Here is a 22,469-nt window from a genome sequence, read left to right as displayed (position 1 = left end):
ATGGGCAAAATTTTCAAAAGGCCTCATTCTGTCTTTCAAAAGTGACTTAGGCACTCAGGAGTTTATGTCCCGGGGTTGATTTTTTTTTCAATGAGACAAGCTCCTAAGTCACTTTTGAAAATGGGCCTTAGACTCCTCTTCAGTTATGTGCCAGTGGTGCCCCTCTACCATGTGCATTGGCCGGGCCGGACAGTCTCTGCGCAGAAGAATAGGTGGACGCAGGTCTGATCGAGAATTATGGCATTCGGAGACCAGTGGGAGAGCACTTCGGTCTCCCTGGAGACTCGGTGCCAGACTTAGAAGTGGTAGTTCTTCAATAGGGAAACTTTGGGGGTGGGCTCCAGTGGGAAACTGCAGAACTGGAGTTGGTTTGCAGGCTGGACACCATCAAATTGGGCCTGAATGGGGACTGGATGAGTCACTGCAGGAATTGATTTTTCCCCCTGCTGGCATTCGCACCTTCTTGTCAGCTATTTGGGATGGGCCACCTTGACTACATTGAACTCATTGGCACTGCAGAGGTGATTTTTCCTCCCTTCTTGTTGGCTGTTGAGGGTGCCCCACTTCCACCTTGGTTGAGCTGGCTCGTTGGCATTGGTCCCCCGCTTGGTGGGGTGGCGCCCATCTTTTCATATGCTGTGTATTTATACCTCTCTACTGTATTTTCTACTCCATGCATGTGATGAAATGGGTTTTAGCCCACGGAAACTTATGCCCAAATAAATTTGTTAGTCTCTAAGGTGCCACAAGGACTCCTAGTTGTTTTTGCGGATACAGGCTAACACAGCTTCCACTCTAAAACCTGTCTTAATCCAATGGGTTTGCATATTAGCATATCTCATTTATGTCTCATGGGGCATTTACTCTTCCTTTTCTCTCCCACATTTCTTCTGCTCCTATGGTTTTTCCCACTTCTCCCTTTTTATCTTCTTGAAGTAGCTCCATTTAAATCCATGAGGGTACGCTGATTTACACAAGCAGAGGATCTGATCCCAGATTGTTTTCCTTCCGTGTGTGTGAGAGAGGTTTCACTTTACTTGTCTTATTTGAGTTTATTATCATCTTTAGATATCTTAGACAATTGATTCAGGGGCATTTCAATTTTATTTCTTAGGAGGGTTTGATGGTTATTGCTTCTTCACTACTTTAATGCTGTTTTGGAAAAGCAAATCGCCCATTGCTATGGGTTTACTGAAGCTTTTTTTTTTTCTTTTTTTTTTTGAGAGTGAATTCTCTATATCTACTAAAAAAAAATCTTTTAATAATTTTCAAGTTTCTCTTTAAGCAAAATAACCATGTAGAAACTTCCATGGTTGGAATTGAGGGGTAATTGTGGGGTCTGCTGCAGTTTCTTTATATTAAAATAAGATAAGTAAAAAAGCTTGGCTGCTAGTACAGGTACTAACACACTGGACAAAAGTCACTGCTGATCCTGCCCCCAGCTCCTAGCAGATATGTGATCTAAGGATTTCTGACATGCCAGTGGAACACCACCACATTCCACCACAGCAGCAGAGAAGTAAATATGCATAGGGGTGGGGAAATGGAAGTTTCTCATTCCTAAATATTGATTGCACATGTTTTAGGAACCTTTGTTAATGCAGTTATACCTTCACAAAGTATTTAAGGATCTAAAGATTCTGAGAGAAGTGCTTATAAGATCCTTAGAGCTGTCTTGTATGTGCTTAAGGTGGGAAGAGATAGCAAAGAGGCTACATATGCAATTGCTTCCAAAGCCGTTATCCTTGAGGACAGTGCCATGCTCCCAGCAGTGCTGGGGCTGTTCAGTACCATGTTCCCTCAGCACTGCTGGGAGCATGGCACTGTCCTCAAGGATAACGGCTTTGGAAGTAATTGCATATGTAGCCTTTTACAAGGTGCCGGGTGTGCTCCCATTGCTCTCGTCCAGTAACCTCATCTGGAGCTGCTCGTGCTGAATGCTGCCCCAGATCATGTGCACTGAAAGGACAAGGACTGGGATAGCTGCAGATCCAGAGGGAAGGGTGAGTTGTGCCATTCTCCAACCATCTTGCACTCACAACCAGCCCCTGGAGTCTGCATGGAAGCATGGCCTTCATGCATGCCAGCATAACCTTTTGTGGTTACTTGGCTTCCCCTACTAAGACAAGCAGTGTTTAAGGAAATGGTTGAGCATGTGAATCAGTATTTCTAACCGAGTGAGATTTTGTGGCATAGTGAGTTTGTTTTAATAACAAATCAAAATTGACAGTTTGAGGAACATGGAATCTGTCTTAAGATGAAGAGCACCCAGGAAATATAAGATGGGCCACTTAAATAAATCACTAGATAAGGCAGCAAACTGCTATGGCTGTAGTGCAGAACTGAGTAAATAAAACACTACTTATAACTGACTTTAGTAGCTGTTATTTACTGAAGATGTCAGTTATTTAATTATAGTTTATACTAGAAGATATTCAAGGTCATAGTTGTGGTACTTTCTTAATTACAGTCTAAGCTATAAAAAACAGGACATTTCACCCCCAAAAATTGCTGTTGCCACTTTCATTAATTAATTAATGCTCAAATAAATTTGTTAGTCTCTAAGGTGCCACAAGTACTCCTTTTCTTTTTGCGAATACAGACTAACACGGCTGCTACTCTGAAACCTTTAATTAAGTGAGCACTCTAGGCTATCTGCTGCAGAGATGGGTGTCAGTCTCTCAATCAAGGAAGGTTCAAGCTTTTCTCCTCCTGACAATTGCTGTTCCATAGTTTGCATTGTTGACTAACGGGGGCACAGAATCAGCTTTGCAGGAAGGACAAAAGCTGGTTAGAAGTGCAAGCAAAAAGTTCTTCCAAATGTTGCCCAATAAATAAGCAAACCAGAAAAATATGATTTGACACCAGATCTGTTGTAAATCCTTTTTTCATATGTGGGCTGCCAAGCTGCATCAGTTGCTTTTCTTTCTTGTGTCAAACACGTGAACTTTTCTTTCCTCTGTGGGCAAGGGTTCAATCTGGCAAGAATAAACTGTCTTGTAGCTGTTATTTTCCTAACTTTAAATGCAATAAAGAACCTTTTTTATTATTCCTCATATTTTTTGCTGGAAACTGACCAAAATACAGTTGTAGGTAGTATGGAGGTAAGTGTATTTTTTTCTCAGCACAATATCTGGTAACATCTGGCCCAAGGTTACTGAGGCTAATTAAAACCTCTGCATTTTAGTACATTAAGGCTTCATTATAAGAAGCAATGGGCCAACACTAAATATTTAACTTAGTGAAGTATAACCTTAGATGCCATTAAAACATGCACAAGTAATGAAATAAATCGATCCACTGGGTAATCCAAAGCGTATGAAGCTAGTGTTATGTATTTAAAGTAATTGCCTGAAAAAATATCTTCACGTGAAATGGAGAAGTATATCCCTGTTTGGCTTCAGCTTCACTGCCATTGCATGGAGACAGAATGAGATGAGGAATGAGAGTACTGCTTCTTAACTGTTCATTGGACTCTTTCACTCTCTTAATCTCTCTCCACTTAATCCACTTCTCAGCCCCCTATTTCAAATAACTGATGTATGGTGTGGTACTGAAATGTTAAACATGCTGTTCTGCCTATCAAGAATGCAAGGGGCCTGATTCATTACCACTCTATTCTAATTTTACACACTGGCTGTACTGCTGTGAAACTGGAATAAGGCAGTAGTGGAAAAGGCCCATTTATCTCAGCTGTATTCATCACCACTCTAGTCTGGGGGAGAGAGAATTCCACTTACTGTGAATATATTTATTTCTCTTCTTCCTCAGCCAGTCCTTACCTATATAATTTAAGTCAGATACATTTTGAGATTAATGTCCTAATTCTGTAGACTCTTCCCTCCCATGTGTAGACATTTCATTATAAAAAATTAGGCTTCCATCAACAGAGGTTCACAGACCTTAACTCTGGAAGGGACTATTGTGATCATCTAGGCCAGGAGTTTCTCAATCTTTTTCTTTCTGAGGCTCCCCAACATGATATAAAAACTCTACTGCCCATCTGTGCCACAACAACTGGTTTCTGCATATAAAAGCCAGGCCTGGCATTAGGGGGTAGCAAGCAGGGCAATTGCCTGAGGCCCCATGCCACAGGGGCCCCTTCAACCTAAGTTGCTCAGGCTTTGGCTTCAGCCCCAGGGTGGCATGACTCAGGGCCCCAGGTTTCAGCCCATGTGAGTCTAATGCTGGCCCTGCTTGGAGGACCCCCTGAAACCTGCTCATGGCCCCCCAGGGAGCCCCAGACCCCTGATTGAGAACCACTGATCTAGACCGCAGAACCTCACCCACCCACTACAGTCAGTTTGTTTGGTTAGATAGGCATGCTCCATTGGAAATCGTAGCACAGGAACATACTAACAGCATCTGCTGTTGATGTTTAGTATTTCTGTAGTCTTTTGTGTGTTCTGAAATCTTCAGAAAAGAAATATGCTATTTCATGATCCTACTCACAGGATCCAGAGAGAGTCTTTGCCTGCTCTTGACAAAAATTAATCATTGTAATTGTGCAATGTCTTCCTTGTCAAACCTTGCTGAATTTGCAGTCAAAGGACAACTCTAAAGCTTGGTTTTATTTCCAGTGTGATTGCACCAGCTTTACTTTTAAAAACGAGAGTGCATGACAGTGAAGAATTACTTAATTACTTGTTGACTGCCAACAGTGTGCTCAGCTTTGTGAAGAACATAAAGGTAGATTATTGTCCATTCCCCAAGGACTCTTAGCAGACTTGAGTCCTCAGTACAGTTTCCCCCCCACAGGTTGTCAATGGGCTTTCATCTTCCCATGCAATATTTCTTAAGGTGTTCATACATAAGCATAATAAGGCCTCAATTTTGATTGGAGCTTGTAAAGGGAACTCAGCACCCAAGTCCACATATAGGTGACACTGGCATTCACGAAACCACTGCAGAGCTGCTGCCTAATTCTCTAGGTACCTAAAATCCCTACACACTGTGTCGGGGCAAGGCCAGATGGCTATAGAAAAGTAGTGGGAGATAGATATATTAGCTCCAGGCTAAACAAATCCCTGGAACCAGGATAAGTGAAATGGCAGCTGCTCCAGGTCAATTAAGACACCTGGGGCCAATTAAGAACTTTCCAGAGGCAGGGAGAATGCTAGGTTGATTGGGACACCTGAAGCCAATCAGGGGCTGGCTGAAACTAGTTAAAAGCCTCCCAGCTAGTCAGGTGGGTGTGCATGTCAGGAGCTGTGGGAGGAAGTTGCGCTGTTGGAGAGACTGAGTAGTACACATCATATCAGGCACAAGGAAGGAGGCCCTGAGGTAAGGGTGAAGTGGAGCTTGAGGAAGTGAGGGCTGCTGTGGGGGAAGTAGCCCAGGGAATTGTACATGTCATGTTTCTAAAAGGTCAGCTACCATAGCTGATACTATTAGGGTCCCTGGGCTGGAGCCCGGAGTAGAGGGTGGGCCTGGGCTCCCCCCCGACCTTTGCCCCCTGATTAATCACTGAGACTGGGAGACAACAGAGACTGTGCAAGGAAGGATAACTTCTCCTCACCTCCCTCGCTGGCTTATGATGAAAATGGCTCAGTAGACTGTGACCCTTGTCTCTAGAGAGAGAAGGGTTACGTGGAGGGTCACAGTGAGCCTCTGAGGCTAGCAAAATCCGCCAGGAAACGTGGGACCCACGGAGGCAAGGACAGAGCTTTGTCACAACACTTAAGTTTCTACTTTTATAGTCCCCAAGGCACCTAATTTTCAACACCTGGGCACGTGCACAGCTGCCTAAATCCTGACACTAACAAACTGCTCAGCAGCAGCACCTAACTCACTCCTAAGCCCTAGCAGGATTCATAAACTAGGTGTTCCCCTGCCTGTTTTTCCTTTGGCCCCAGTCTGACCCTGAGCATGCCTATAATGGAAGGAGGCAGCAATAGTGAACCTCCTTTAACTCAGTGCTTAGCGCACTCACCTTAGATATAGGTATTCAACCTGTGTTCAGTTCTCCCTCTGCCTGATATGGAGAAGGGGTTTGCTGGGGTCTTCCACTTCTAATAGACTACCCTAACTACTGAGCTATGGGGTATGCTCAGCTACATATCTCCCCTATTGAAGCTGTTCCCATTTTGATAAATAAATATTCATTGTGTCAAAGAGTAAGAGTCAGAATGACTCTGTAGTCTGGTGGTTTGGGGCTCTCGTCTAGGAGATGGAAGACCCAGGTTCCAGTTCCCCTGCTTCAATTAATATTTAATTATTTATACACAGCTTCAACCAGAGAGACTTAGACTACCCCATAGCCCATTGGTTGGCTAGTATTCACCTGGGAGGTTGGAGACCCAAGTTCAATGTCTTCTCTACCTCAGGTAGAATGGGGGTGTGAATCCAGGTCTTCCTCATCCTGGGTAAGGGCTTGGGCCCTACCCCTCTCATTGGCATTTCCAAGTTGCTGATTTAGGCAGGCTCAGCTGCTGACTTTTGGTGAATCCTGTTCCTAGGCACCTAACTCTTCCCATGCATTGTATAGGGAGCCTGGGTGCCTGACTCAGGGTTGTGAAATCCAGTATGAGGCAGGGTGCCTGTGTGTTGTAGTGCCTAAGTACTACTGTAGTACAATTAATAATTATGCCTTCCTGGGTGGAACTGATTAGCTCAAGCAGGCAGAGAATGTGGGTAATAAGGCATCAGTTGTGGGGTAGGGCAGTTGAAGACAATAATACATTTGTCTTTTTGATCCCACATTTACACGCACATATATATGTCTCTTCATTGCTCTGGTCACCTCTCAAGAATTGTGTATAGGTCCGTAAAAATGCCTTAGAGCAAAGCCTCCTTTGAAATTAAAAACCAATAATTCATGCAAAATACAGCACGACATCACATATAACAAATTCCACTGTCTGAAACGAAATCAGATGAAAAACATATTTCCCTGTGCTGATCCTCAACTCCTTTGCTACAGACACTTCACAGCAGTAACCATTTCATATTTATAAAGTCCTGTGTCGATTATGTTTCTACAGTTATATTGTGCTATACTTGTGGTAGTTGAATCTTTGGGCAGGATTAGAGTTCATTTCCGCCTTTGTTTGCTGAGGGGGTTAAGACTGAGGCTTCGCACAGGAGACACCATCATAATTAGTTCCGACTTTTCTTATTTTTGTTTAAATAGCCCCCACATAGTCTAAAAGAATATTTGGATCAGTGTCCTCTTGGTAAAGATTCGAGCAGATGTTTTCACAGAAATAGCTGTGCCAGGTAGATGAAGTGAGCTGTAGCTCACGAAAGCTCATGCTCAAATAAATTGGTTAGTCTCTAAGGTGCCACAAGTACTCCCTTTCTTTTTGCGAATACAGACTAACACAGCTGTTATTCTGAAACCTGTGCCAGGTAGTGAGATTGCAGACTAAAACACTACCTTGTGTGCTGTGCTCATCCGCGCCAGAGTTTACTTCCTGGCCGCTGCTTCATATATATCATCAGTGATGTGAACAAGACCCTTCCCTGTTTTACTCCTACCAAGTATAGCTTAGTTCTGAGGTACAGGACTAAGGAAAGCTGCGGAAGAGCCTTTGGTTCAAGAAACACAATAAGAAAAGTCAGCTGCTGCTAAGCATTTTATGAATGTACCTGGAACCGTCGTCAGATTGCAGTATACGCCCACATGGCAGCTCCGGGGCGTTTTGATTCCAAACCTCTAGAGAAAAGTTTGTGTACTTATAGGAATCATACTCTGCATTTACAGTATTTAGCACTTTTAATATGCACTTCTTAAGATGCTTAACACAAATTGGGTAAGCATTATTTCCCCAACTTCACAAATGAGGTAGTTGTGGTGCAGAAAGAATAAAGGCCAGATTTTTAAAGGTTTTTAGGCACTTAAAGATACAAATGGGCACCTAGTGGGATTTTCAAAAGTGCCTAAGCGTCTGTGGACACCTAAATACCTTTGAAAATTTGGCCCCAAGTGACTATCTCATAGTCCTAAAGCAAGTCAGTGACAGATTTGGGAAGAGAAAACCAATTCTGTTGACTCTGTTCCTACATGCTCGGGCATGTAGGAATGAAATCAGGAGGGCCAAATCGCACCTGGAGCTGCGGCTAGCAAGAGATGTCAAGAGTAACAAGAAGGGTTTCTTCAGGTATGTTAGCAACAAGAAGAAAGTCAAGGAAAGTGTGGGCCCCTTACTGAATGAGGGAGGCAACCAAGTGACAGAGGATGTGGAAAAATCTAATGTACTCAGTGCTTTTTTGCCTCTGTCTTCACGAACAAGGTCAGCTCCCAGACTGCTGCACTGGCCAGCACAGCATGGGGAAGAGGTGGCCAGCCCTCTGTGGAGAAAGAAGTGGTTAGGGACTATTTAGAAAAGCTAGACATGCACAAGTCCATGGGGCCGGACGAGTTGCATCCGAGAGTGCTAAAGGAATTGGCGGATGTGATTGCAGAGCCATTGGCCATTATCTTTGAAAACTCATGGCGAACGGGGGAAGTCCCGGATGACTGGAAAAAGGCTAATGTAGTGCCAATCTTTAAAAAAGGGAAGAAGGAGGATCCTGGGAACTACAGGCCAGTCAGCCTCACCTCAGTCCCTGGAAAAATCATGGAGCAGGTCCTCAAGGAATCAATCCTGAAGCACTTACACGAGAGGAAAGTGATCAGGAACAGTCAGCATGGATTCACCAAGGGTAGGTCATGCCTGACTAATCTAATCGCCTTCTATGATGAGATTACTGGTTCTGTGGATGAAGGGAAAGCAGTGGATGTATTGTTTCTTGACTTTAGCAAAGCTTTTGACACGGTCTCCCACAGTATTCTTGTCAGCAAGTTAAAGAAGTATGGGCTGGATGAATGCACTATAAGGTGGGTAGAAAGTTGGCTAGATTATCGGGCTCAACGGGTAGTGATCAATGGCTCCATGTCTAGTTGGCAGCCGGTGTCAAGTGGAGTGCCCCAGGGGTCGGTCCTGGGGCCGGTTTTGTTCAATATCTTCATAAATGATCTGGAGGATGGTGTGGATTGCACTCTCAGCAAATTTGCGGATGATACTAAACTGGGAGGAGTGGTAGATACACTGGAGGGCAGAGATAGGATACAGAGGGACCTAGACAAATTGGAGGATTGGGCCAAAAGAAATCTGATGAGGTTCAATAAGGATAAGTTCAGGGTCCTGCACTTAGGACAGAAGAACCCAATGCACAGCTACAGACTAGGGACCGAATGGCTAGGCAGCAGTTCTGCGGAAAAGGACCTAGGGGTTACAGTGGACGAGAAGCTGGATATGAGTCAGAAGTGTGCCCTTGTTGCCAAGAAGGCCAATGGCATTTTGGGATGTATAAGTAGGGGCATAGCGAGCAGATCGAGGGACGTGATCGTTCCCCTCTATTCAATATTGATGAGGCCTCATCTGGAGTACTGTGTCCAGTTTTGGGCCCCACACTACAAGAAGGATGTGGATAAATTGGAGAGAGTCCAGCGAAGGGCAACAAAAATGATTAGGGGTCTGGAACACATGACTTATGAGGAGAGGCTGAGGGAACTGGGATTGTTTAGTCTGCAGAAGAGAAGGATGAGGGGGGATTTGATAACTGCTTTCAACTACCTGAGAGGTGGTTCCAGAGAGGATGGTTCTAGACTATTCTCAGTGGTAGAAGAGGACAGGACAAGGAGTAATGGTCTCAAGTTGCAGTGGGGGAGGTTTAGGTTGGATATTAGGAAAAACTTTTTCACTCGGAGGGTGGTGAAACACTGGAATGCGTTACCTAGGGAGGTGGTAGAATCTCCTTCCTTAGAAGTTTTTAAGGTCAGGCTTGACAAAGCCCTGGTTGGGATGATTTAGTTGGGGATTGGTCCTGCTTTGAGCAGGGGGTTGGACTAGATGACCTCCTGAGGTCCCTTCCAACCCTGATATTCTATGATTCTATGACTCTATGACTCCCAGACTGGGACATCCTTGTTAGTAGTCTTTCCATTGTTGAGAGCCATCTCAATTTACTTCTGTAGGTTTTGGATCAAGTCCTTAAATATTGATGATAGGGAAAAGAAGCTGGACACTTAAAACCATTGAAAAAGCACTGAATGAGAAAATTACCTTGATTCCTCTTGTGAAACAGCCCCTGTCTTCACCAACTCCTGATCTAACCTATAACATTACATGTTGTAATCTTTATGTCTGACTGCTACAATATATTTAACATGAGAAGCCATTTCCCCTCTTTAATAATATTCTTTTTCCTTGGACTGATATTCTTCCTTTAAAAAATTTCAGATCTTGTTTATTCCTAGGAGTGTTTGAGTATAAATCAGTTTTTAATACAACATCTAAAAACAAATTTTAATTTTAAGATCATTTGGCCACAACAGACTTCAGAGGCAAAATAGTCCTAGGGTAATAAAATCTTGTGAAATGATGAAGAAAAACAAAGAAGAAAATGTTATCTTTGAATCAAGAGCTATAGAGGAGACCCCTGCAATTGCCTGCTTATCTGAAGCAACAGCGTGCCAAGGAAAATTTAGAGACCTTCGGACTGCATACTGTACTTTTTTTTTGCTACAAAGCAGTATGGGCCAAGATCTAATACCCATACCCATGCTGTGAGTAATACTTGAATAAGTGGCATCACAACATCAGTGGAACCGTACATGTCAGTAACTGCTGGAGAAATGGTTGTAGAACCTGTGCCACTCCATCCACAATGACAAAATGAAATGCAGCCTTCAGCCCTCTGATTTTTCCCTTGTAGCCTATTACTTCCAGTAGGCAGTTATTCATCAGTTTCATTTATATCCTCTCCATATCAAGATAACCATTTCCTTCTTTATTTTTCCCTGCATAACTTCTCAAGATTATATAACCCTAGGACTACTTTGCTTCATCCCTCCAGTACCAATGAGTAAGTGCTTCTCAACGTCGTAAGGGTTACACAGTCTGATTTCTTTTTCATAACTCCTTCTGAAATCCCAAGTGCAGTGTGTGCTGCATTCACCATTGGTGGGAGAATCCAATAAAGAGATGTATTACAACATTATCACTTGTTAAAATACTGAGCAGGCAAAGCGACTTTCACCAAATTAAAATACCAGAAGGCTTTTTATATATTGGCCTAATCTGTATATTCGTGTATTTTCTTTTTTTATAGGTGCTTTCTGGTTTAGAAGTGAACAGGTACTCAACCTGTTTCTTTGTGTAGAGTAGAAACCAAACAAAGGCATGGAATGAAATTCACTGTGAAAAGCAAACATGCTAGAGAGTTCAAAACCTGTGTAAAAATAAGTAAAAGCTGTTTTTTACTCACTTGTTTGAGCAGGTTACACATGAATGTCCCCTGACCGCCACATCACATAGAAGAAATAAGCAAGAGTCTAAAGCTTTACCTTCCTGAATTCTGTACCAGGCTGTACTTTATTCTGCAAATGCATCTCTTACTACTGTATTAGGACAGGGTTTTCAAAATGCAGATAAGAAGAGGGTGGCTATTCCAGAGTGCAAATAGTATTAAATTAGAATAAAATGGTGCTTCTTTACCAAGAAGCACTGTAACAAGTTGTCGCTGTGACTCATATGCTCAGACTTCCTTATCAATTACCCACTTAATATTCTCATAAATGGTAGCTGCTGAGATCCTCTTAAACTGTAGATTGGAATTGGTAATTCCAAGACTCGTGGAGCATCACTGCACAAAAGCACATACAGATTACTAATATGCATGGTGGCTTTGGAATTGAATTTTAGATCACTTTTTCTCTCCGCTGTTCACCAGCACCTGTGGTTCAGGAATTTATTTCTTTTAACAGCGGTTTAATTTTTTGTTTCTCTGGTATATCAAATGTACAACATGAACCAACTTCTTCCCTCAGAGACATGCGTACAAATCCCATGGAATTCAGAGGGTGGTGTGTGTGTGTGCATCTAAGTATTGAATATGGCCTAGTGTGCACAAAGCACTGGCTTTTGATAATACCTTGGTTATAGCATAAATAATACTTTGGAATGTGTGACATTCTATACCTTGGGGGAGCGTCCTGGAACCCCCATATTCCTCATTTTAATATAATCGTGATCTTACCTTACAGGGCATGCTCTATATGTATCGGGGAAAGGTTATGATCTGCTGAAAGTCATTTCTCTATCCATATATGTGTATCATTAATGCATATAAAGTTATGAGAATTGTGTTGTCTGATGGTCACTAAAACATACTGTAAGTTGGGGAATCAGCCAGATATTAGCTCCCCAGAGGCAACAGCAAGGAAAGTAACCAACACCTGGGTGGGGTATCAATCAACCTATCCACAACCATTGTCCAGCAGGGGAGCTACAATGCAATGACTCACCCACATGAGGCCACACTAGAGGAATTGCTCAACCTTGCCTGGAGACTCAGCAATGTACCCGGACATGCCTAGTCTTGTGTTTTCCAAGCACATGGACTGAGGGTATAAAACAGACACAGAGGCCATATGCTGGGCCCTTCTCCTGCCCCCACCTATGCTGCAAGCAACTAAGACACTGAGAAGAAGACAAGACTCCAACAGAGAAGATTGGTCCAGGTTTAAGGAACAAGCCTGTATATTAAGGACTGCAATATCCAGTGGGGTGAGAAAAATTGCTTAATCTAGACGTTACCCAGTCTCAGAGGGTTGAGAGTTTAGACTGCATGCTTATATTTTATTTCTTTTGGTAAATAACTCTGACTTTTTGACTATCAATTAACATCACTTAAAATCTATCTTTTATAGTTAATAAATTTGTTAATCTGCTCAGGTTTTGCAAAGGCTGGTGTATATCCACTTTCCATTGTTGAAGTGGTGAACCAATTAATAAATTTTCACTGCCCATCTTGAGCTGAACAAGATAGTATATTCCTGAGATACAGTGCTGGGAGCTGGGTGGGATTCGGCTCTGGTGCCTTTCTCTATGTGATTCATGAGTGGTTTAGGAAGCATTTATGCAATCTAACTGGGTGTGTGGGACTCCACATGCTGTTGAGCTGAGTGATCACTGCGCCTGGAGGGGCTTGCTGCTTGTCACTAACAAGGCATTGTGAGAGACAGCCCAGGCTGGAGAGAGTTCAGGGGGCACAGCGGTCCCACAGTCCCAGGCTGAACTCCAGGGAACCCGTCACAGAATGTATACACCCTCCTTCACCCTCATGAAAAAAATGGCCAGTCCTAGCTGACCAGCTGGGTAACAGACAAATTGAGATGCCTATTTGGGACCTAAGCCAAAGTCATTGGGAATCTTTTTCCATTTACTCCAATGGGCTTTGGATCCAACCCTTAGTGTCTATATGGATGAGCTTACCTGATAGGTGGCATATACGGTGCTTTTAAAATGTCACTCTGTCATTTAGGACCTAATCCAGTAAACCGCTTAAGTACATGTTTGACTCTACAGAGGTGAGTAATTCCAGTGAAATGAATGGGACTACGCAAGTGTTTAAAGTTAAGCAGTACTTTCACTCAGTTTACTCATTGATCTGAGCCATACATTCTGACTGCAGAGTGGCTGTTTCCTTAGCTTAATGATGAAGTATGCTGTACATAGGTGCCAACCTCAGGGCAGACTGTCAAGAAACAGCACATGAATCCCAAACTGGTTGTGTGTTCTATACTTAGATTTCACCAACCAAGTAACAAGTGTAACAAGTGTGAACTCCTCAGACACTAGAACAGCCTTAATGGAGAGCTACAGACAGTCCCCTTGGGTACTCGGAATTCTATCTTGCCACGCAGGCAAGCCTGCCTCTGCGATAGATTATCCCTTACACCCAAAAAATCACAACAGTATTCAGGTAACTCCCAGTCCCAAAGGACCAGTCACTTAAGCCAGGTCAAGTGCACCCCAGATCTCTCAGCAAACACAACACTTGTAGCCAATCCTATAATAAATTAACTAAAGGTTTATTAACGAAGAAAAGAAATGAGAGTCATTTACAAGATTAAAGCAGGTAAACATACACACACAAATGAGATATAGTCTTGGGTTCTAAAAAATGATAGTAGCTGCTTTAAATGCAAGCTTTATATGTCCTGTAGGGCTTACCCAAGCTAAACATCAGGGGACCCCCTTATGCTTAGAAATCTTTGCCCCTCAGATTTCAAGCAGCGTTGGGATAATAGTTTCTCCTTAACAGGCATTTTTCTTCCCTTCCCCAGCATTCAAGCTGTGATGGGATGAGGGCTTGTGCACATATCCTCTTCACTGGGTGCAGGGGAAGCAATTTGCAAAATCTTTTGTCCACAATGGTTTGTCTGATGTCTGTAGACCTTCTTTTGTTGTGGAGGAGATAACACCTCTTGTGATAAAGTAGCATACTTGGTAATGCTTCTCCCCTGACTGTGAGGGATTTACAATCTTAGCAAACATTTTTGTAATTACAAAGCAAACATTTAAACATTACTCTTATAACGTGATACAGACATTATAAGTAGGATTGACACATGCAGCATCCTACAAGAATTCCATAAAGTCTAAAGCCTAAACAGATTCTTATAACTCCAATACTTATTTCAACAACACTAACACACAGGTGACCTAGACTGGTTTCCAACTATGCATTTGTCAGTGGTCAGTGAGGCCCAGGGCCTTGGCATGAGCTGACACCTGGTCTGCCGCTGTCACAGATATGACTGTACTACTTCTAGCCTGGTAAATGGCTTGTTCTTTTTGTTCCATTTAAGAGGATCCTGGTTCTTTCAGTACCAAGATCTCATATGGCTACAGAGCCCAATTCTGCTGCCAATGAAATACTTTGCCATTGACTTCAGTGGGAGCAGTGTTGAACTCCTTTGCATGTGCCTTTTGCCTTTAAACGACAAAAAGATGATTAGGAGCAGCAGCACCATATGATATCCTTCTCCTCATTAGAGCACAGAAATGTAATGTGTTTATTGGCTATGATTCTTTTTAGTGTTTATAGTAACGAAAAAGTAACCATGTATTTTAAACAAGGCAAATGATTCTGCAGTATTGCACCTCTTCCCAGAAAGCTGTGACCAAGTATGAAATATGCAATTTTGACCATGAAATCTGTCATCTTTCCTTCTGATTTTCATATAGCCTTACGAATAATAAATAAAATTCCTGCTTTTTACAAGGGGGAATCTAGGAAAAATAAATGGACAACAGAAAGAGCTGCCATAACTACAGTTTGCTTGGCATGTCTGTGACCCAGGTGAACTGATTCATGGCCTGGATTCAAAACCACTTTTCTGTTCTTTACTTACTACTCTGTGGTTTCAACTATTTAGATCAGGCTAATTTTCAGCCCAGGGAACTGAAGAGTCATTATTCTCCAGAAATGTTATCTTTCATGTGTTTAAAAACTGGTAACAAAATACTGTGCTTTGCCAGATGGAACAGTGGTGGGGCAAGGAAGATAAATACAGTAGACCCTCAGAGTTACGAACACACTGGGAATGGAGGTTGTTCATAGCTCTGAACAAAATATTATGGTTGTTCTTTCAAAAGTTTACAACTGAACATTGACTTAATACAGCTTTGAAACTTTACTATGCAGAAGAAAAATGCTGATTTTAACTATCTTAATTTAAATGAAACAAGCACAGAAACAGTTTCCTTACCTTGTCAATTGTTTTAAATTTCCCTTTAGTTTTTTAGTAGTTTACATTTAACAGAGTACTGCTTTTTAAAAAAAATTATTTATTTTTATTTTTATTTTTTGGTTTCCTCTGCCTAATTGTATACTTCCAGTTCCAAATGAGGTGTGTGGTTGACAGGTCAGTTCGTAACTCTGGTGTTCGTAACTCTGAGGTTCTACTCTACTAGAAAACCACCACATGAGAACACCAAACTATTTTTCTAAAATAAAACAATCTAAGAAACATTAGAGACATGAAATATGTTCTTTGCTACTGGCTATGTTCTTATACAAAATCTTCTGCTAAGTTCTTCATCTTAATGAAATACTTGATGTTCTTTGTTCTGAAGATGCCCAACAGTTGATGTCAGAGTTAGCTGTAATTATCTTCTTTGTCTTTGTCTTCTTCATATTATTATTTTATTTTATTTTTCTTGAAGGAATTCACTTTTGGGTGATAGTCCTAAGGGTAAAAACACTTTTGTGGTAGGAACATTGCTCCATGTGATTTGAAGCTGCTTTAGCAAGGCTCCTCAAACTAAAATGCAAATAAGTCTTTAAATACAAAGAAGTGAAAATCTTTGTGTTTCCATATCTCGCTGCTTGTACAGCATGGGGTGGAAGAGCATGTGAAAGCTGGGTAGGAAAAATAGTGAAGAAGGGCAAGATTGTCAGAAGTACTCATCACCCACAAAAAAGACTAGATTATCGTAAAAACTCAGCCAGACTTACAGAAGTGTTTAGCATCTGGCATCTCCCATAGAGAACAATGGGTGCTGAATAGTGCTGTGTGAATAACTGATTTTTCCGTTCATTGACTGAACCAAAAAATGGCAGGGGCGGGGGAATTGTTTCAGGCAGAATACATGTTTTATTTGAGCCAAAACAAAATGTTTCATTTGGTTTTGAGTTTTTTAACCTTTCTTCAATAAAATCAAAGTAAATTTTGAAACTAAAATTTGTTTTACATTGAAATATTTTGTGTTTTTTTCTTACTGTAACAGTTCAGCACAAATTTACGTAACGTTTCAGTAGACCTGACTGCATTTTTCGATGAAAAGGTTTTGTCCAAAAATGTTGTCCCGCTCTAATGCTGAGCACTTTTGAAAATCGAGCCATTTTGTTTAGATACCTAAACAGGAGCAGAACTCTCTTGAACTTTTGACTCAGCATGTACATTAATACTTTTAAAGATGATTGTTGGAAGAGAACTAGGAGAGAAAAAAAACTTATTGAACTTCTCAGCTAAATCAAACACAGAATAAGCTGCTTCCCATTCATTTCCCAGTCTGTCCCCCTTGTTTTTGCAACTCTAGATTTGATCCATCCTACCTGGTCTCCCTCTGCTCTCCATCCTACTCATCTAATAATAGCCTCTCGTCTTTCTTATCAGATAGGGAAGTTTATGTGCAAACTTCTCTGTAGTTCCTGCCATCTTGAATAGCCTCCCTTTTTTGTAATTCTTTAATGGCCTCTGAGTTTTGTCAAATTATTTTATTCACAGTGAAGTGCCTTTTTATACTTTTTAGTAATTCTGCCATATGGTATATTATCCCCACTGTCGTCTTTTATTTGCTCCCAGAAAGCATTTTGGAATACAGTTTGCTTGACTATCACTACACAAAATAAAATTGCATTGTATTAACGCATGATGCTGAACAATTTAGAGATTTTTGGGTGAAAAGAGGGTGTTTGAGTCTATTCCAATGCCCACCTCTTCAGGGTGGACTGATTTAAATCAGCAAGTGGAAAGCCTCGATTTAAATCATTGATAGTAATCAGCTTTTCCATTTGTATTTTAGGTTTTTTTTAAAGAAATGTGCATTCTTATTAGTTGATATAACCATTAAAATGTTGATTTACAGCTAAATAGAGCCTAGATTACTAGATTTTTTACTAGATTTGGTGCATCTTTTTGCTGCTTAGGAGGCTACACTATTACTATATTTATTTAAGCAATTCTATAGCTTAATATTTTCAGATTCTTATTAATTGTATGTTTTTACTGTGTTAGAAAATGATTGATATATTGCTTATTTACTACATGATAAACTTTTTGCTCATGGTTTGAGTAAAACTGCATTAGAATGGTAACTGGAATTTAATTAAATACACAGAATAACATATACAATTTATTTTTATTAAACAAAACAACCTTAAATATTTTGGATACATAAACTCCTCAAACCTTGTTTCACATTTACAGATAAATTATTTCCTAAACAGAGGGAATAAGTGTAGTCAGTGAATTAAACTGAGTGAAACTAATTATTTCAGGTCAATCTGGGAGGATTTTCACGTATACCTAAGCGAAAGTGACTGGCACTTCAATTCCTGCTCTCCTAGGTCTCTTGTAAATGAGACAACAGTCTCCTAAGTTACTTAGGCTGTCTTTAATGAAAGATTTCTCTTACTGTAACTGTTTAAATGATATATTTTATTCTAAACTCTGTTTTATAGGGAAAATTATTAATAAATCATAAAGATTATCTAAATCTTTATCTCTAGGAACATGCCAAATATATTGAAAAAACATTTTAAAATGTTAAAATTCATAAATGCCTAATAAAACTTTACCTTCGAACAGGAAATCTTCACCAAGGATGTTTGATTACACGGAGAATAATAAATTTTAGAAGGCCATCAGTAAAAACATAATTGATAAATACTCCCACAACAAACTAACATGTCAATTACATTTTGAACACAAATATTTTGAAATTCATAAGTAATCCACCCAAAACATAAATTTATGACAATTAACTAAATGATTGTTAACTAGCTGAGTAAGATATGGTGGGAAAACCATAAGAATGGTGCAAAAATAAGTTTACCGACCAGGTTGATCCAGATTTTTCAGACATGTCCACATCATCTTCAGAGTCTTTGACTTCTGAGGATTATTTTTCATAATGTTGTTTCATTCTGACAATGAAACCTTGCATTTCTTTGTTGCATTGTTTACATTTGGCCCATGTTCCTTTTTTATCCAGAGGACAGGGTTTTCTTGAAAATATTCCCAAATAGGGTCTTTTTTACAACCTGCAGCCGTGGTATTTTTCTTCCTCCAGTTCCCAGGTGTTGCAATCAACACTAGAGGCTGCTCTCTGAAGTATGTTATCCATTCTTCCCACAGTGTCCTGCTTTGACACCAGTGTTGCTCCTTTCTGGTTGCACACTCTTCTCCTTCTTCCTTGTTTTTCAACTCTCCCAACCTCACCTCCTCCAGAAAAATTAAAGAACTAACAACAATCCCAGACTTCTGCTCATGTAACCAACGTGGCTTTTGTACTGCACTATTTTATTTAGTTAGAGGCAGAAGGAGGCAGTTGAGAAATTAAGGGATTTCTGTTTTTATCTCTGTTACACATGAAAGGAGACAGAACAAGGCCATTTACTCGAAGTGTCCAAAACCATCCAGAAGCAAGGGCTGGTAGTTACTAAGCAGATCAGTGTTTTTCCCTGAGCTGGAGAGTAAAGCTTCCATGGTGGGTGGAGTCCTAAATATTCATAATTTGAGAACTGAGCCAAGTAGGGAGAAGCTGTAAAATAGGAATATGAGATCACCCAGGTGGGCTCAGTGAATGATTCTGTTGAGATACATGATGGTGTCTCCTGGAGTCAGAGGCCAGGCCCCAATACCTGTGATGACTTTGCCGGTATCTTACACCCAGTAGCACAGTCTCCTGGGTTCCCTACAGGATCAAGCCCTTAATACAGGGCTTATTGTGCCATATTTATAAAGCTTGACCTCAAAAGTTAGGTGTTCCCCCCCCCAATTCTTTTTTATATAGAAAAGCAGCCTTTAACCAAAGTTTTAGATACAGGATCAGTCATGTATTCAGCATATTCATTTTTTATTTAAAAGTTTTAAGAGATTATAATAAGTTTAGGCCTTAACATATGTTGTATTAAATTCAGATTTCATTTTACAAAGGTTTCTTTTTTAAAAAAGAAAAAACTTATTATAATTTAATAACAAAATAAACACTCCAATTTAAATAAAAAATCCACTTTTTATTTTATTGTTTAAATAATGGATTTGTATGCATCCTGCACCCCTTTGTCCTGGACTAATATTTCTTTCTGCCATTCTCTCCCACGTGAATGGTACTTGATTGCTACGGGTGCTCCTGCTGTTTCCGGGTAGTCAAATGTTTACCTTCTTCTAAAGGCTTCATCACTTAAGCTTTGTGTATCGGTGCACAAGTTCTAAGACAATGTGACTAGTTTGCACACATCGCCCCAGTAGTTTCCTTAGTGCCCATCAGCCTGATGAGTCGTAAGTGGCAAACCTCCAAAGGCTCAGTTTGGATTGGATAAGCACTTCCAGGTTTCAGAGCCTCTCTAAACCAGTGATTCTCAAGCTATCTGACGTGGGGGACCGGCAATTTTTTTTTCCAGTGTGCACGCAGACCGGCAGCGGATGGCTCACGGACCGGCACCGGTCCGTGGACCACCACGTCAAGTAGCACTGCTCTAAACCACTTATTTCTGCAAAAGGATGTTGAAAGTACCATGAGAGATCAGCAACATTCAGTCTTTGCTCCAGCCATTAAGCAAGGTAGCACATGGACTTATAACATAGTGTATGGGACGGGGAGTCAGAAGAGTTAGTCCAACTATTTCAAAGCTCAAAAAGTGTTCAGTTCAAACTTCAGGTGATGGTTTTGAGTGGGTCCCTAGTGAAGAGTAGCAGACCCGGGTGTTTATAACCAACTGGAGTTTCTTGCATGGAAAAGAGAATGGTCTTGACATTATAACATTTTTTATCTCCCCATTTCATTGTGGTCAGAATTCTTTCCTTCCCCACTCCCTATGCTGCTCTAACACTTCCTCTTGTATAATCAATTCCAATTCCTACATTTGCCACAATAGAGAAATTAGATACTGTTGGTATTTCTGCTTTCTAGGCTCTGTTAATATGTCATATACTTATTTCCTGCTTTGTACGTGCACATGTGATTCAGAAGTTTGACCTGGATATTGCAGAGTTCCATCAGACGTTGTATTTCAGTGCTGACTTACTCAAGTGTGGTTGATTTTCTGGCAGAACATCCCAGGCTTCAGGTTAAATAAAAAGAATGCAAGCAAGCCTATCTTCTGTGGAGTGGATGAATGTTAGCAACATATCTTTCTCAGCTAGGGGAAAAGGCAGACTAGTTAAAGCAAAGGACAGTTGTTTCCAACATACTGTGAAGCCCGATTAAAATATATTGCCTCTGACATTCTAATCACAGCAAGTGAGAACTGCGCTGTAAACCTATGTAAAGATTGACTAGAGAAGGGAACATTTCAACTAGGAGCATGGACAGTGCTGGGTCAGCAATTAAATGTGATCTGTTAACAAGGGAATTACACTTCTTCATTATAGCCAGTGCTTTGCTGTGCTAGAAAAAGTACAAATACACCCAAATGTAGGTTGAATTCTGCCATCCTTAATCTAGTAAAACTCTTGTTGATTTTAGTGGAAGTTTTGCTTAACTCAGAACTGCAGAATTTGGGCCCTATTTTTTTAAGATGAAAACTTTCCACTAACCATTTAATGTTATCCTTTTTACTGGCTGATTAGGACTCAGTCCTGCAACATGCTAAGCACTGTTTGGCAGTACTGAACAATCCAAATGCTATTTACTCCAATGGGAGTTGACAATGCTCAACATTTCAGAGTGCTCCGTGCATTGCTGATTCAAGCCCTTATTTCCTTGAAAAGTGTGAGTTGGGGGAGATGCGGGGAGAACAGTTCATCTTGAAGATTGTTTGAGTAAAGCATTTTTATAATAGTTATACCGGCAACCCAGGCTTGTATAAGTTTCAGATTGTTTTGCACCTAGAGTTATTCACTTCTCAGAAGAGTAGGTGATGAACTATTAAAATGTTTCCATTTACTGTATGCAGCTTGGTATTTACAGTCATGAGCCAGTGAAAAGCAACCTAAGGAAAAACAAAAAAAGATTTTCTTACCATGGAGTTTGCACCATTTCTTTTAGTTCCTGTTTTTCTTGGGCATCCTACAAAATTCCCCTTTTCCCCAGAAGCTCAGAAGTATTCAGTCAAACATGAAGTTGTTCTGTAAAAGAAGGGGAAAAAATAACTTTGGTCGCTGATATATGGACAATGTCTGGTGGTACTTACATTTTTTTCTTGTCACTTTATACTGCAGATCATCTCTTTGTGCCATTGACCCCCACATTGCCCTGCAGCACACCAATATTTGTGGGGTGGGGAAGGATTTGCTATTCATAACTCTTTTAGAGAATTGTTTTCATACCATAGATTTCTTGTTTTTTGTACTTGGAGCTTGTCTACATGGTACGTTAGTGTGCACCAGCTGGGACATAAATTCTGCTGCGCACCACTGTGTCATGCACTAATTGTCCGTGTGGACCCTGCTGGTGCACACTAAAAGTTTCATTAGTGCATTGATGTAACACTGTTTGAAATGGGACACACGCATGCATGTTCACAGCCTTATTATTGTTTCTGTCTTTCAGGGGGGATCTACCCCCTGATTCTTTCAAAATCTGCTTACAAAATTTGGGAATCAGGTTTTGTTTCCATCTTTGCCTCTATCTTTCTCCCCTGGTTGTGAGATGTAAATTCTGCCTTAAGAGCAAAATGGTGGGAGATAGAGAATGTAAATAAAACATATAGATAGATTAGATATAATCATAACACAGAGATTATATGTAGATGGATGTTACTATTTCTGTTCTGAGTCAGGCAAGGGACTGTTCTTTACATTAATGGGAAACATGATTGTGCTTCCCTATTTAAACAACAGCTGCCATTAAACCCTGCTCCTTAAACACCTCCTATGTAAATAATGCTTGTTGTGTTGTTAAACTGTTGTTTTTTTGCCTTCCTGTATCTGGAACATCATACTAATTTCTACAAGTTGTGACTAC

The 22,469-nt window shown here is 40.8% G+C and overlaps 1 protein-coding gene across 4 annotated transcripts in view; it reads left to right on the top strand.

Moving 5' to 3' along the window:
- PDGFD (platelet derived growth factor D) overlaps nucleotides 1–22,469 on the top strand; it is a 188,367-nt gene that overhangs the window by 91,887 nt on the left and 74,011 nt on the right. The window lies entirely within an intron of this gene.

Source organism: Chelonia mydas, chromosome 1 (genome assembly GCF_015237465.2).
Source record: "Chelonia mydas isolate rCheMyd1 chromosome 1, rCheMyd1.pri.v2, whole genome shotgun sequence".
Lineage (NCBI taxonomy): Eukaryota > Metazoa > Chordata > Testudines > Cheloniidae > Chelonia > Chelonia mydas.
This window is presented reverse-complemented; position numbering and strand designations above follow the sequence as displayed.